The sequence below is a fragment of the Schistocerca serialis genome, unplaced genomic scaffold (genome assembly GCF_023864345.2).
Source record: "Schistocerca serialis cubense isolate TAMUIC-IGC-003099 unplaced genomic scaffold, iqSchSeri2.2 HiC_scaffold_1141, whole genome shotgun sequence".
Lineage (NCBI taxonomy): Eukaryota > Metazoa > Arthropoda > Insecta > Orthoptera > Acrididae > Schistocerca > Schistocerca serialis.
In genome coordinates, this window is record NW_026047339.1 from 12,501 (window position 1) to 17,500 (window position 5,000).

Sequence of the window (5,000 nt, forward strand, 5' to 3'; positions counted from 1 at the left end):
TTGCTCTCTGTACGAATGCCGATGCTGAGCGGTCAGCTAGGAGGCGCTCCATCCATGTCGGTACCGGTGGGCGTTGCACTCGCAGTCGCAAAAACGTACGGCAAGTATATTACTCGGAAGAGTTTATGACAGTCCAAGCCCCCCTGCGTGGGGAGCGTCTTTCTAGGCCATGACCCACCGGAAGGGCGCAGCGTCCCCCACCCCAGACATGTGACGTCACACTATCGGTATTGACGACTCGACTCATTGCTTATAATCATTTGCCATACACCGGTGGAAGCTGCCGAGACGAGTAGCTACATAGCGCGCTCGCCGTGTCACTAATGTACAGAGATACAACAGTTTCGACTGGAACCGGATTAAACGTATACACGGCGCTGATTAGTAATACATAGACCCATCAGAATACAGATAATATATACAACTGTCCGTATACATGCTGAAAGACTCTGCTCACAATCACAACCACACGGCAGCCACACACTCTTATCACGCACTACTCTCCGCCTGTAACACGCACACAGACAATATGTAAGCACCAGCATGGAACAACACCCAGTGCATCCTCTCCGCCACATGAGACAATCCACACTGTCATAACCAGACTGGGAGGTCCACTCAGAAAACGGAATATCCCACCCCCCCGACAACCACCATTGCTCAGCTAAGCCACCAACACCCACACATGTCCTACACAGGGGTGCACCCAACATCACAATACTGCCTCCTCTCACAGCACACAAACAATGGCAGGAATGAAAGACACAGGTCTGCCACAAGCATGGAATCGGAGCGCCGCCTGTCATGAGCCAAAGGTGCATCCTGACGTGGCAAATCAGATGATGCCGCAGGCATCCACTTACTATAATCACAATCAACAAACCGACCGGCCGCCCCCCCCCCCCCCCCCATTACACCTTTCCATACAACAATGTGTACCTTAACCTAAACTATACTGTACCTTAACCTAAACTATACTGTACCTTAACCTAAACTATACTGTACCTTAACCTAAACTATACTGTACCTTAACCTAAACTATACTGTACCTTAACCTAAACTATACTGTACCTTAACCTAAACTATACTGTACCTTAACCTAACCTATACGGTACCTCAACCTAACCTATATTGTGCCTCAACCTAACCTATGTTGCGCCTTAACCTAACCTATGTTGCGCCTTAACCTAACCTATGTTGCGCCTTAACCTAACCTATGTTGCGCCTTAACCTAACCTATGTTGCGCCTTAACCTAACCTATGTTGCGCCTTAACCTAACCTATGTTGCGCCTTAACCTAACCTATGTTGCGCCTTAACCTAACCTATGTTGCGCCTTAACCTAACCTATGTTGCGCCTTAACCTAACCTATGTTGCGCCTTAACCTAACCTATGTTGCGCCTTAACCTAACCTATGTTGCGCCTTAACCTAACCTATGTTGCGCCTTAACCTAACCTATGTTGCGCCTTAACCTAACCTATGTTGCGCCTTAACCTAACCTATGTTGCGCCTTAACCTAACCTATGTTGCGCCTTAACCTAACCTATGTTGCGCCTTAACCTAACCTATGTTGCGCCTTAACCTAACCTATGTTGCGCCTTAACCTAACCTATGTTGCGCCTTAACCTAACCTATGTTGCGCCTTAACCTAACCTATGTTGCGCCTTAACCTAACCTATGTTGCGCCTTAACCCAACCTATGTTGCGCCTTAACCCAACCTATGTTGCGCCTTAACCCAACCTATGTTGCGCCTTAACCCAACCTATGTTGCGCCTTAACCCAACCTATGTTGCGCCTTAACCCAACCTATGTTGCGCCTTAACCCAACCTATGTTGCGCCTTAACCCAACCTATGTTGGGCCTTAACCCAACCTATGTTGCGCCTTAACCCAACCTATGTTGCGCCTTAACCCAACCTATGTTGCGCCTTAACCCAACCTATGTTGCGCCTTAACCCAACCTATGTTGCGCCTTAACCCAACCTATGTTGCGCCTTAACCCAACCTATGTTGCGCCTTAACCCAACCTATGTTGGGCCTTAACCCAACCTATGTTGGGCCTTAACCCAACCTATGTTGGGCCTTAACCCAACACACGTTGGGCCTTAACCCAACACACGTTGGGCCTTAACCCAACACACGTTGGGCCTTAACCCAACACACGTTGGGCCTTAACCCAACACACGTTGGGCCTTAACCCAACACACGTTGGGCCTTAACCCAACACACGTTGGGCCTTAACCCAACACACGTTGGGCCTTAACCCAACACACGTTGGGCCTTAACCCAACACACGTTGGGCCTTAACCCAACACACGTTGGGCCTTAACCCAACACACGTTGGGCCTTAACCCAACACACGTTGGGCCTTAACCCAACACACGTTGGGCCTTAACCCAACACACGTTGGGCCTTAACCCAACACACGTTGGGCCTTAACCCAACACACGTTGGGCCTTAACCTGCTCTGTAATTGTCATACGACGCGTTAAATTAGTGTAGTGTTGCCTAACTGCAACCCCCGCAATATAGTTTGCTACTCGCACTGCCCGGTCCCCAGTGTATCGCTTCATGTTAAACACCTTGCAGCTATACACTGTAATGTGGATGGCAGCAGGACGTACATGCTCAATGCCCTTTGCAGTTGTTCATTGGCATTTGCAGTTGTTCATTGGCATTCGCATGGCGAAGCACTTAGCCTACGCTGTGGTACGGCCTGTGTCAACTGTCCGCTGATGTTGTACGTCCAAATCACACACTGTACTGCACATTGGTCCTCATGTACTGAATGATACATCGTGGTACATGTGACCGTACAACGACTGCGCCAACAACGGCGAACCATGCGGTCCAAATGTTGTGCACTCAGCTACGTGTCGTCTCCCTATAAGAGCTGGATTGCAGTGTGGTATGCCCTGGATGGCGATCAGCATGAGCCGTCTGTTGATGTAGTGGCGCGTGTTGTCAGACGTAGTCGTCTCTTCTCACACACCGTGATAGCATGGTGCACTGCGTTCCACATCTGCGACATGCGACAGAGGCCGGTTGACAGTCGTTCGCGCAATGGACATCGCATACGTACGGGGGCCACCTTCCACGTGTTCGCGAAGCGTGCACATGTTGTTGCGTGTATGTGGGCAGACATAGTGTGTCGTGACACCTGACACAGGCATGCAACAATCGTTGAATTTGCAAATGGCGATGGACGCCTACGTTTGCTGGTGACGTTACGCAAATGAACAACTGGTAAACCGTTGTGGTGCGGTTGTTCTCGCTAGAGGTGAATCAGTGATGGCGACGATCGGTTGAGCTACCAACCGGTTGTTCCAGCGATACCCACCATGCCCACGAACGTGAATGGCATCTGGGTGTGAAGCGATACGCGGCGGTGGCTGGGTGGGACCGTCCCCGGCCGGTGAGGGGGGGCCTCCCGGCGTGCTGGCCGCGCGGTGCGTGGGCGCACGCGCTACAGCCGGCTGGTGGGGGCGGCCAGTGGCAGGCGCGCCGGCCGACGGAGGCGGCAGGCGGCGCAGCTGCGCGCCGGCGCACCCTGCACGCGGCGCCGTGCGGCCAAAGTAGGTCCTCGCGGGCCCGGTGCGAAGCGCGGTGGACATCTGCAGTGTGCTGGTCCGATTGAGGACTGTGTGCGCTGAGGATGCGCCGCCGCCCGGCGCTCGGCGCCGCGACGCCGTCTGCTGCTCGGTCGCCTCTGCGGTTCTCGCAGGTGGTTTGTATCGCAGCTGTGCGGACGTGTTGGCGCGTGCGCTGTGCTGGGAGAGTTCGCTTCGGCACCCAAGTGGGGCTTTTGTCCTTCTGTGGCGCTGGCGTTGGAGCTGCCGGTCACCGTAGGTGGCGCGTGTTGTCTCCCGCCGGCAATGCCACGACAGCACGCTCCCGGGCCTCTGTCGGCAGCGGCAAGCTCAGTTGGGAGCACGGGTGGTCGCACCTAAAGCGTCTACTCGCCAAACCCCGGGCGATTGCGCCTCTCTCGAACCCGACCAAGTACTTAGGACGGCGCTGCGCGCCGCCGGGACCTGAGAGGGTTTCGAGGTGTATGGTGCAGGGGAGCTCAGCCTCCTCCTGTTTGCAGAATAATTGAGCGGACGCTTGCGTGTTCGCGCGGGCCCCCGGGACACACTCCCGGGCGGCCGGCTGCTCAGCTCTAGTTGACGCAGCTCCCTGGTTGATCCTGCCAGTAGTCATATGCTTGTCTCAAAGATTAAGCCATGCATGTCTCAGTACAAGCCGCATTAAGGTGAAACCGCGAATGGCTCATTAAATCAGTTATGGTTCCTTAGATCGTACCCACGTTACTTGGATAACTGTGGTAATTCTAGAGCTAATACATGCAAACAGAGTCCCGACCAGAGATGGAAGGGACGCTTTTATTAGATCAAAACCAATCGGTCGGCTCGTCCGGTCCGTTTGCCTTGGTGACTCTGAATAACTTTGGGCTGATCGCACGGTCCTCGTACCGGCGACGCATCTTTCAAATGTCTGCCTTATCAACTGTCGATGGTAGGTTCTGCGCCTACCATGGTTGTAACGGGTAACGGGGAATCAGGGTTCGATTCCGGAGAGGGAGCCTGAGAAACGGCTACCACATCCAAGGAAGGCAGCAGGCGCGCAAATTACCCACTCCCGGCACGGGGAGGTAGTGACGAAAAATAACGATACGGGACTCATCCGAGGCCCCGTAATCGGAATGAGTACACTTTAAATCCTTTAACGAGTATCTATTGGAGGGCAAGTCTGGTGCCAGCAGCCGCGGTAATTCCAGCTCCAATAGCGTATATTAAAGTTGTTGCGGTTAAAAAGCTCGTAGTTGGATTTGTGTCCCACGCTGTTGGTTCACCGCCCGTCGGTGTTTAACTGGCATGTATCGTGGGACGTCCTGCCGGTGGGGCGAGCTGAAGGCGTGCGACGCGCCTCGTGCGTGCTCGTGCGTCCCGAGGCGGACCCCGTTGCAATCCTACCAGGGTGCTCTTGAGTGAGTGTC

The 5,000-nt window shown here is 53.7% G+C and overlaps 1 non-coding gene across 1 annotated transcript in view; it reads left to right on the top strand.

The window, feature by feature from the left end:
- The first annotated feature begins 4,177 nt into the window (after positions 1–4,177).
- Positions 4,178–5,000, top strand: part of LOC126432504 (small subunit ribosomal RNA) — a 1,910-nt gene continuing 1,087 nt past the window's right edge. The window contains exon 1 of the ribosomal RNA XR_007578013.1: positions 4,178–5,000. This exon is cut by the window's right edge and continues 1,087 nt beyond it. This is a non-coding gene — a ribosomal RNA (small subunit ribosomal RNA).